This window comes from Pelodiscus sinensis, chromosome 18, assembly GCF_052426305.1.
Source record: "Pelodiscus sinensis isolate ZL-2025 chromosome 18, ASM5242630v1, whole genome shotgun sequence".
NCBI lineage: Eukaryota > Metazoa > Chordata > Testudines > Trionychidae > Pelodiscus > Pelodiscus sinensis.
The window spans coordinates 9,173,147-9,185,213 of record NC_143069.1 but is presented as its reverse complement, the minus strand read 5'-3'; the positions used below and the strand labels follow the sequence as shown (position 1 = coordinate 9,185,213).

Below are 12,067 nucleotides of genomic sequence, written 5' to 3'. Positions count from 1 at the left end.
CTACCCATTGCCCTGATCCTGAAACAGACATAGCCGCAATCCTTCCCAGGAATGCAACACAGTTTGAAATGTCACTGTCGATATTTTCTTCCCTCAGTGCTGCCACTTTGGACAGCTCTGGAACTGGAATGATCCTTTTTTTTTTATCCAGAGCCTTAGATCTGCCCTGAGGCAACTTGTGCTTTTTGTTGGAGGGGAGCTCAGATTCTGAGTCTTGTTTATCTCTTGATCTGAATTCTGAGGTGCCAAAGGTGGTTGTCTCTCCCTCCCACCATAAATATATTTGGAGTCTTGGGGGCACATAATGAAGCATTCAGCAGAGCTGAATGGTTTTAAGCCTGGCAAACTAAGCTATTTTCTCAGCTTCTACATTCAAATAAGTTCCTGACTTGAAAACTTCAACTTTATCTTTCTTAGATAAAGGTCCAGGCCTAATGGGTAAATCCCCAGGCCAAAAATATGATTTAAATGATACTTTTTAATCCCACAATTTTGGAAGGGGTATTATTTCTAATTTTTGAACTTTTGGGTTGGCAATCATCCTCCATATATATATGCCTAATTAGAAATTGTCTGGCATCAGTTTCTAGGCCTTTCTAAGACTAAAACAGAATTGAGCACCCCATGAAGAGACAACAGAGAAAAACATGGAATCTAGTTTGGCCCGGCCCAGTGAAACAAGCAAGCAAACAAACAAATCCCTTTTCATGTTTGTTTGTGAGATCTCCTGTGGCCCAGCAGGTGGCGGGAACATCTCCTGCCCACCACCTCATCTTGTTTCCATGGCAACCCAACCATCTTAGGGAGAAATTGGCTATTGGTCCCTCGGCTACTCTAAGCCCCCAGCTTAGTGGATGCGTCTGGATGATCCTCTCAGGATAGACTCATAGAATCATAGAACCATAGAGCTGGAAGAGACCTCAGAAGGTCATCAAGTCCAGCCCTCTGCTCTAGGCAGGACCAATCCCAACTAAATCAACCCAGCCAGGGCTTTGTCAAGCTGAGACTTAAACACCTCTAGGGATGGAGACTCCACTACTTCCCTAGGTAACCCATTCCAGTGAAATAGCTGTGAGAGGTAAAGTCACATGCCCAGAGCCTGTCTCAGCAGCTCTGCGAGGCTAGGGGATCTGGTCTCCCCACTTCTCTGGTTCGCTCCAACATCAAACCAGTTGTGCCGCTCACCATTAATTCAACAGTGCTGACCCCTGTGTAGCATGTGATTCCACTCAGTACCCTGGCAGAAACCGGGTGTTTGGATTATGACTCTATATGCTACTTTTTAGATGTACTATGGTACAGCCTGGTACCCCTGTCATGTGCCTTGTGTAAAACCTCTGGATGAGCAAGTTTGTCTGTTCCTTGCTGTTTATGGTCTGACACATAAGGCCCAAAGGCCATTTTTGCTCTAGTCTGAACTCCTGCATTGCACGGGCCCTAGGATTTCACCCACTGATTCCTGCATTGAGCCCAACTATTTGTAGCTAAACTATAGCCCAAAAGATGTCCAATCCTGTTTTAAAGACTCCAGGCTATGGGGAATTAAGCATATCCCCAGGGAAGTTCTGCCAGTGGTTAAACTCCAGGCTCACCAACAGGGAGGGCGAGGGGATTAGTTGCCCCAGGTTGCGAAGGGGTTGGGGGCCCGAGCTGCTGCTACCACAGATCTGGAGCCCTGGACCCTTTAAATGGCTGCTGTAGCATTGAGTGGCATACTCTGGGTGGCTCAGGGAGCTGTGGTGTGGTGTGTTGCGGCTGATACTGAGGTCTGGCTTCCACCAGCCCCTTCCACCCAAGGTCCCACATCTATGAACTCAGGGTATGTCTACACTACCACCCTAGTTCGAACTAGGGTGGTTAATGTAGGCAACCGGAGTTGCAAATGAAGCCTGGGATTTGAATTTCCCAGGCTTCATTTGCATGTTGCCGGGCGCCGCCATTTTTAAATGTCCGCTCATGCGGACTTCGTGCCCACAGCTACACTCGGCACGAACTAGGTAGTTCGGATTAGGCTTCCTATTCCGAACTACCTGTACTCCTCGTGGAACGAGGTGTACAGACAGTTTGGAATAGGAAGCCTAATCCGAACTACCTAGTTCGTGCCGCGAGTAGCCGGGGGCACGGAGTCCGCACTAGCGGACATTTAAAAATGTCGGCGCCCAGCAACATGCAAATGAAGCCCGGGAAATTCAAATCCCGGGCTTCATTTGCAACTCCGGTTGCCTACATTAACCACCCTAGTTTGAACTGGGGTGGTAGTGTAGACATACCCTCAGAGTCTCCCCCTCCATCCATGCACACCTTGCCATGAGCTCTGCGTGTCTGTTAGTTATTCTCTCTCTCTCTCTCTCTCTCTCTCTCTCTCTCTCTCTCTCTCTCTCTCTCTCTCTCTCCATTTCCACTTTGAATTTCTCTACCTTCAATTTATAGACACTGGACCTTGCTCTGCCTTTGTCTAAAAGAGCCCCCAGTGCCAAATACTTATCCATGTTTAACTGTTTACAGACAATGATTAAGACAAGCCCATTAGCCTTTAATGAATGTTGAGGATCCCCTTCCATTTTTTTTCTTTGAATAAAAAACCTCTGACTACTAAAGGAGAATTACTTGGTTTGCAATTTCAATATTTGTTGCAGCAAAGACATGGGCCGATATATTTATAATTTACTCCTTTCTGAACTATGTAAAACAAATTGATGGTTAATAATATTATGATGATTTTTCCCAATCACAGTATTCAAATACCAAGGGACCACTTACATTTTTAAAAGGATAAAATTGACTTTTATTGCAACAAAATTAGAGCAAAAAATTATTCACATAACAATCAACATACTACATGAGATAACATACATGACATAAAAGACAATTAAAAATGGAAATGTGTTTATAGCTATACAAGCTCGAAATGTATTTAAAATTATACAAGACAAGGTATTAAGAGCTAAATTTTTAAAGGGACACATTTTAGCACACAGACAATTTACCAAAAGAGTTAAACATTTAAATAAGTTTGTATTTAAAACTTTTACTAAGACTAGATAAAAATTCATAGTTAGTTATCTGCCCATGTTGTTGTATTAATCGGTTAATTTTAAGGCAGTTTCCATTGCTTTATATTACTTTTATTTTTAAAATATTCCTCTATGGAAATAACAAATACCCATGTTTCATATACTAATTAATGTTTAGGATTAGAAGAAGAGTTAAAATTTTTGTCAATCATATTTTCAAGCAATTTAGGAGAATTTCTAGCTGTTGCATGCCCAAATTGTTACTGTAATTTCTTTACTGAACTTATTTAAATTAAATTTTTACCTCATTTTTCTATTTGATGCTTTGCCTTTTTTTGTGATAGTGAAGTCTATAACTTTTAACCTTTAAGAAAAGAGAGGGAAGAAGGAAAGGAAAATGTATATAGGGGAAAAACAAGCTAGAAAGAGAGGGAATCCTGAGCCAAGAGATTAACCCAGTCTTCTTTAAATAGAGACAGCAGCAGTCAGTCTAGCACACAGAGAGGCTATACAGGAAAATGTAAGCACCATGTACAAATATTTGATAAAAAAGTTCTATTATGGCTCGGAGTGAAGAGTGCGGCTTTGTAGGTTAAAGCAGGGAATTGAGAACTCACTCCCCTGGCTTTTATCCTGGCTCTGGGAGGAGAGTGACAGTTGTTACCTGCTCTTGCAAAACCTGATTTTGATCCCCCAGAGTTTGTTGCTTTTGTCTACATGCCAAATAGATTGTAGTGCTCTTCCCTGCTGCAGTTAACCCTTTCTGGGCAACTCCATATCAATCCCAGGTGTTAACCTACTCATGCTTGGTTTTACACTTGGCAATTCATTTTATTCACTCCCCTGCAGTCAAGTCACGGCTCCTGTCTCCTAATATGCTCCATCAGCTGTTCCATTTTCTCCTTTATCTGATTTATGAGAAAGTATAGTTTGCTTCTTCTTCCTCCTCTGCGATCACTCCCATTCTGATGAGCCCAGTCTGGATCTTGATTTAAATTTTACCAGAACCTACATGTTGTTGCGAGATCAGACAACCCCAGCCCATGCACTTGGTCTGGGTCATTCCCAATGTCCCTTTCTAGCATCCATCCAATCATTCAATTTTTAGTTTTGCTCAGGCCATCTTCTCCCAGTTCCGTCCCATTCTTTAGATGTCATATATGTATCCAAAGTCTGCTGTTGTCAGACAAGATTTAGAATAGGGGTCGGTATTTCTCTTTTGCACAGATTCTCTATAGTGGTTTCCAATTTTCTATCCTGTTGCTGTGCTTTCCATGGTTGTTGCTTCTTTTAATTGGTTTGTTTCATCTGTTCCTTGTCCTGCAATTTCACAGCATATCGTCTAACTCAGTTCAGTGCCACGATCATTCATTATAATACTCAGTATTTCTTACTCTTATTGCTTTTTAAAAGCCAGGCCTCTGCCATCACTTTAAATATTCCAGTTCATGTTTTCCTACTATCCTTTGTGAAGTCACATGGGCCTTCTTTGCAGGCCACTCGATTGGTCCGTACCTCCCCATATCTGTGGAGATGTTTAGGGAGGGGAGGAGGAGATAACTTCTCTGTTAATCTGATATTGGATAGTAATGGGATGAGTTTCAGTTCCCTTCAATATTATCCTGCCTGGTATTTCCACGTCAAGCCTCCAATATGGGGATTATTTTAATCTTCTTTTTTAAATACATGTTTGCTAGAAACTCAAAATGCATTCTGGTCTAAGAACTGCTATAGCTTTTGAATCACAGAATCCTAGGGCTGGAAGAGACCTCAGGAGGTCATTGAGTCCAGTCCCCTGCTCAAAGCAGGACATACCCCAACTAAATCATCCCAGCCAGGGCTTTGTCAAGCCAGGACTTAAACACATGTGGAGATGGAGATTTATGGGCGACTTTTTTATAAAAGACACGTAAATGGCAGATAGAAGAAGAGTAAGGGTTAATATTTAAACATAAACTTGCTTTCACTTTCCTTGGTCAAAGTTCAGTCCTTTTGTTCAGTATATTGAAAGTGTGTGATCCATTCCCTCCACACAGGCTTCCAAATCCCAGTTTAATTTCTTGGTTTTATTAACGCCAGATCCCTCGCACCTGGCATTGAGGGATGGTGGACCTTCCAGGTTGTGGTCCAGTTTAGTTCTCTGGAAAAGGTAGGTGCCTCTGCTTTAATTCAAATCCTCTCTTTGTGTCGATAGGTGTGGCACCTTTAACTTCAGGGGAGTTCTGACCATTTCCACCAACAGAACATTACGTGTATAGCATTGCAGGATTAGTTAATGAGGAATCCTTTATATCCCTTATTGGCTAATTTTAAATTAATTAATATTGCTTAGAAAGGACATTAAGGAGAACAGTGGCTGGAATCTATAAGTGAGCATGTAGTGTGAAGAATGCTAGAAAAATTATTTCTTTAAACAAACGTGTAACAACTTCTTCACATTTTCCTTTTTCATTTGGTTGACTGAATTGTCTGAGGGTTGGCTAAGAGATAGAACAGAAGGTTGTGCTAATGGTTGCTGGTTATATAGTTAATCTCCCTTGATGATTCATTGTTCAACTTTGGTCAAGTCACATGTTAATAGCTTCCGAGAAGCAAAAGAATGATAAATTGTATCCACCATTTTAAAGAGCTTGAAATGCTCAGTTTGGTTGGTGCGCTATTAAATCAAAGTCATCATTGTTATAATATACTGGTCTCTCAGAAGAGTTTATTGTAATAATGTGTAGAGATCAATTTTAAAAAAAATCTTTCTATATATTTTTTGTGAATAAAAAGATTGAGCTCTGTTTACTGTTACTAATGGCATTATGTTATATATTAGAAATATATTAGAAGCAAAAGGAAGACCAAGGACAGGGTAGACCCACTGCTCAGTGAGAAGGAAGAAACAATAATAGGAAACTTGGAAATGGCAGAGGTGCATAATGGCTTCTTTGTTTTGGTCTTCACCAAGAAGTTTGATGATGAAGGAATGCCTAACATAGTAAATGCTAGTGGGAAGGGGGTAGGTTAAGAAGATAAAATAAAATAAAAAGTTAAAAATCACTTAGAAAAGTTAGATGTCTGCAAGTCACCAGGGCCTGATGAAATGCATCCTAGAATACTCAAAGAGCTGATAAAGGACGTATCTGAGACTTTAGCTATCAGCTTTGAAAAATCATGGAAGACAGCAGAGATTCCAGAAGACTATAAAAGGGCAAATCTAGTGCCCATCGATAAAAAGGGAAATAAGAACAACCCAGGAAACTACAGACAAGTAAATTTAATTTCTGTGCTAGGAAAGATAATGGAGCAAGTAATTAAGGAATTCATTTGCAAACACCTGGAAGACAATAAAGTCATCAGTAAGAGCCAGCATCGATTTGTAAAGAACAGATCACGTCAAATCAATCTGATAGCTTTCTTTGATAGGATAACAAGTCTTGCGGATAAGGGAGAAGCAGTGGATGTGGTATACCTAGATTTTAGTAAGGCATTTGATATGGTCTCACATGACCTTCTTATTAATCAACTAGGCAATTAGTTGGTGCTACAATAAGGTGAGTGCATAACTGGCTAGATAACCATTCTCAGAGAATAGTTATTAACAGTTCACAATCCTGCTGGAAGGGCATAACAAGTGGTGTTCTACAGGGGTTTGTTTTGGGACTTCTGTTCAATATCTTCATCAATGATGAAGGCATAGAGAGTATGGTTATTAAGTTTGCAGATGATACCAAGCTGGATGGGATTGCAACTGCTTTGGAGGATAGGTTCATAATTCAAAATTACCTGGACAACTGGAGAAATAGTCTTAGGTAAATAGGATGAAGTTTAATAAAAACAAATGCAAAGTGCTCCACTTAGGAAGGAATACTCAGTTTCACATGTACATAATGGGAAGTGACAATCTAGGCAGGAGTACTGCACAAGAGATCTACGGGTCATAGTGGACCACAAGCTAAACATAAATCAACAGTGTGATGCTATTGCAAAAAAAGAAAACATGATTCTGGGATGCATTAACAGGACTGTTGTGAGCAAAACACGAGAGGGCATTCTTGCACTCTGCTCTGTGCTGGACAAGGTTCAAAGAAGAGCAACAAGAATGATGAAAGGACTAGAGAACATGAGCTATGAAGGAAGACTGATAGAACTGGGCTTGTTTAGTTTGGAAAGGAGAAGACTGAGAGGGAACATGAGAGCGGTTTTCAGGTATCTAAAAGGGTATCACAAAGAGGGAGAAAAATTGATTTCCTTGGCCTCTGAGGATAGGACAAGAAGTAATGGGCTTAAATTGTAGTAACGGACGTTTAGGTTGGACATTAGGAAAAACTTCCTAACTGTCAGGATGGTTAAACACTAGAATATGTTGCCTAGGAAGGTATATTTTAACACATATTAGAACCCTAATCATAGACACAGCAGTTGTAGTTTTAATGTGTTAGCAAATCCATAGAACCATAGAACTGGAAGAGACCTCAGAAACTCTAGGCAGGACCGATCCCAACTAAATCAACCCAGCCAGGGCTTTGTCAAGCCAAGACTTAAACACCTGGGGCTCGTCTACATTGGCCCCTTTTCCGGAAGGGGCATGGTAATTTTTGAGATCGTAATAGGGAAATCCGCGGGGGATTTAAATATCCCCCATGGCATTTAAATAAAAATGTCCGCCGCTTTTTTCCGGCTTTTAGAAAAGCCGGAAAAGAGCGTCTACACTGGCCAGATCCTCCAGAAAAAAGCCCTTTTCCGGAGGATCTCTTATTCCTACTTCAAAGTAGGAATAAGAGATCCTCCGGAAAAGGGCTTTTTCCGGGAAAAGGATGCTAATGAGACACTTCGGAATTGCAAATTCCGAAGGGGATTTAAATATCCCCCGCGGCATTTGCATGAACATGGCTGCCGCTTTTTTCCGGCTCGGGGTTATGCTCTGGTGAACCACCCTGGTGTAGGGCTGAGGCTGATGCAGAACAAATAAGTAGTGAGTTTGGAAAGAGAGAAACAGAAGCCCCAAATGGCAGGCAGTCAGGAAAGGATGGCTGTGCTGGCCAGAGATTTCTGTAGGAGGTAGTAGTTTGTATGGCTGTGTCTACATTGGCACCCTTTTCTGGGAAAAGTTGCTAATGAGACACTTCGGAATTGCAAATTCCACGGGGGATTTAAATATCCCCGGCGGCATTTGCATGAACATGGCTGCCGCTTTTTTCCGGCTCGGGGTTTTGCCGGAGAAAAGCGTCAGTATAGACGCGATTTTCTGGAAAATAAGCCCTATTTCGGAACATCCATTATTCCTACTTCGAAGTAGGAATAAGGGATGTTCCGGAATAGGGCTTATTTTCTGGAAAATCGCGTCTAGACTGGCGCTTTTCTCCAGCATAACCCCGAGCCGGAAAAAAGCGGCAACCATGTTCATATAAATGCCGCGGGGGATATTTAAATCCCCCGCGGAATTTGCAATTCCGAAGTGTCTCATTAGCATCCTTTTCCCGGAAAAGGGTGCCAATGTAGACATAGCCTATGTGTTTTTTACTGTCCCTGTTCCAATGTAAAGGACTGCTGTACATTTAGCAAATAAAGTATCACTGATTGGTCCTGTACATGAGAAAATTTTTCCCAACAGACCCTGAATTCTTCTACTTTTTGTTTAGTTTATTGTTTGTTTCTTTGTTTTAATTTAGCTTTAAAAATCATGAGGTAAAATAAAATGTGTGCCTATACTATGGTCTAGGCATCTTTGCTATAAATTGGAAGAAAATAAATAAAGTTATAGAGCCAAGGTGGATGAGGAAGCATCTTCTATTGGACTAAAGTCTGTTGGGGAACATCTACACTTCAACTCGAAATAAGATACACAATTTGAGCTACACCTATTATGAATCTTATTTTGATTGCATCTCAAAATAGGCTATTTCAAAATTTGTAACCTCTATACAGTGCCAAATTTTTAAATAAAGCGCTATTTCAGGATATACCCTTAACCCTCATGCAACTAGGGTTACCAGGATGCCAAAATAGATTGTCCATCATTTCAAAATAACAAGTACATTCCTTGGATGCACAGTATAGACATACCTTTGGTGAGAGAGACAGGCTTTCAAAGTTACATAGAGCTCTTCTTCAGCTCTGAAAATCTTGAGTGTCACAGATAAATATGAGATGGAACAGATTGTTTACCATAAGTAATTAATAAATATTTCAAGGGACCAAAATAAAATAAAATAAAACAGGTGCCTATCTTAGTCTGGGCATCCCTGACATAAATGGCAAGTAACTAAATATAATTACACAGCCAGCAGAACAGAAAACTTCTATCCAAAAACTCTGATTCCTCTCTAAAGCTCTTCTCTGCAGCATCTTGCAATGAAAGGGACTAAAAGCTTTCACATATTATTTCAGATTGAAACAGCTACAGGTGTAGAATTGTGAGGCTCACATCATACATAGAGAGAGCTACATAAAAACAAACACTTTTGCTGGAAGCTTGCAACATAAAATGACTTTATTGCTTAGAATTCAGGATATAACAGTTAAGAACCAAAAAGAGAGAGTCAAAGCAGGTCACTCCCTGACACAGAGAGGTGTAACTCATCCCTCCATACCACATACTAGCTAGCTCAGTGTTTCTTAAACCGTGTTCTGGGGAGAACAACAGAATTCAAAATGGCGCTCTTAAAGGGGTAACTTTTTTTCTCAATAAATTTCCCCCAACCTTTCCCCCCTTTTTTGGCTCAATAATTTTCCTCCAACCCTTTTTTCCTTCAATAACTTTCCCCCTCCCTTCTCCCCCCAAACATTTTTTTTCTCAACAAAAAATCCTTAGTGTTCCTCATAAAAAAATATTGTTTGCTTTTCATCAGTCTTAAAAAGTTTAAGACACACTGAGCTAGTTACTCACTTATTTGAATCCCACACTTCCCTCTGGAGCGCCTGCCTACAAACAGAACCAGGTAACCCCCTGAGAATGTAAAGTGATAGATTATAATTTCAACTCAGTTTTCAATACACTACCACAACAACATTCAATTTGGCTTTCTGCCTCTCTCCTGACTAAGGTGAAGGGGTAGAGGGCCACGTGTCTTTAGAATGACTCCAGTTGATCAAAGCATCAATTTTCAGCAAAGCAAGATTCTGACATTAGAAAAGTACTTCTGTGGGTAGGTACTTTACTGAAGGGGAGCCTGTAACAGATGCTCTCCCATTTTCAGTATCTCACTGTGGTGACTCTGATTAATCATTCTGCTCATGAGGAAGGCACACAGTTATCTCTGCAATGTGGGGCTAGCATCTAGTTTAAACCAGCTGTCTCCATTCAGAGTGCCTATAGGCATATTTCAAATCCTACTTGGGAACTAAATAACCCTGTATCAAAACGATGTAAAGGGAGCAATAATGTCTAGCGCTTTTTGGATGGACTTTTCTCATATGTGACAAAGAATTAGATGTTCTTTTTGATGAGATACAAGAAAAAGAAGCAGCTTTTGGTTACCCCTTGCTATCCTGACAGACCCCTCTTTAGTACCATTAAATAACTTTGTGGAGTTTCTTATCTGTCTGCACAAGGAGAACATTCATACACCTCAGTGTCAGGCATTAGAGGATGTGCCACTTCTTCTATACTGTGCACTTAATGCAACAAATAGTTAACAGAGCTGACAGTAAAATAACTAAGATATATGGACACTGGTACTGATAAGACTGCAGAAAGTGCAGCAATAAACACACTGGGGAACTCAAAGTCCAGGAACCACTGAAAGAGAAGATAGGCAGAAGGATGATGGGAGAGGCTGACAATGTGATCAGTCAAAATCTTCATTAGCACCATGAAATATCTGCATTTAATTTGATCCAGTGTGTCTGTTACGTGCATTCCATTTGGGGAGAAGCCAAAAGGCCTACAGAAATGTCCACAGCCTTCATGCCCACCCAGATGTTGTGCTCAAGAATGGTCAGTTTAGAATGAAAATGTTGTTGGTGAAAAATACCACCAGGGTTCTGCAGAGACAATCTGTAGGAGCAGACCCCCACAAGAACAACACCTCATTCCATGGCTGTCACTCCTGCCAGTCATCTGAAGAAGTGGGCTGTGCCCACGAAAGCTCATGATACCATCTACATGTTTTGTTAGTCTATAAAGTGCTACCAGACCATTTGTTGTTTTTTAAGTTTATCCTGTAGACTAATTCAGTTACTAATTCAGTTATCCTGTAGACTAATTCAGTTACTAATTCAGTTACTCCCTGAAACTCCTGTGATGTTACACCTCACTTCACTGGTGGTTTTCCCGGACAAGTGTATCAAAATGTATTGGGGATCTTGAGAGCCCAGTGTGAGAGACCTCACAAGGAGCTGTATGTCATAGCATAAAGGGAACCCCCTGCGCTGAATATCAGGCCTTGTTAAGGTTTCTCAGGCTGGGCACCCAAAATCAACAGTCAGTTTAGAAACTTGTGGTATTGAGTTCACTGGGACTGTTCATAGAACAGGGTACCAACTCACGAGTCAAGTCCACATTGCCCATGTTACAACAAGGCTGAGCTCGAAGGATGATTATCCTCAGACAGCCAAATGCAGGCAATGGGGGGAACCCCCAGCCCCTTCTGACTTCAGGGCCAATTGCTTCCCCCTCATGTCTTCAGCTTTTACAGTCAAGTTACATGTTCTTCTTACATGGGTGCAAGGAGAAGTGGTTAAAAGGTGCTCTTTGTTTTCTTCTTTCCTCCTCTTGCACACCCAGGAAAAGGCAGATGAAATTTGGACCTCAGAGGTTACAATATCCAGCACCAGTTTGTTTCTTTCTTTCTTTGTTTGTTTCAGACATTAACTTTGCACCAGAGTGAAGGATGGTTCGTCCAGAAATGATATCATTTTCTAGAAAGTTATCTGGACTCCGAAAGCAGCTCAACAATGACCGTATTAACTGAAACTTAAAGAAACATTTTCCAGTGTCTGGCTTGCCTGTGTGGGGCATCTTGAATCACCTGTAATTCAGTTTAACAAATTCTTTTTAAATTCACACATTTTGCTAATCTGGAGTAATTTTTCTGTGACCCTGTGTAGACAAACCTCTTTTGCTG

General features: G+C 40.9%; 1 protein-coding gene across 2 annotated transcripts in view; it reads left to right on the top strand.

Moving 5' to 3' along the window:
- Window positions 1-4,986: 4,986 nt before the first annotated feature.
- Window positions 4,987-12,067, top strand: part of LOC102451586 (butyrophilin-like protein 3) — a 29,802-nt gene continuing 22,721 nt past the window's right edge. The window contains exons 1-2 of one of the 2 annotated variants that reach the window (XM_089769975.1): window positions 4,987-5,163; window positions 11,808-11,973. The gene's annotated coding sequence lies outside the window, so the exon portion shown is untranslated. The remainder of the gene's footprint in view (window positions 5,164-11,807; window positions 11,974-12,067) is intronic. The other variant, XM_089769974.1, reaches the window with a different exon arrangement.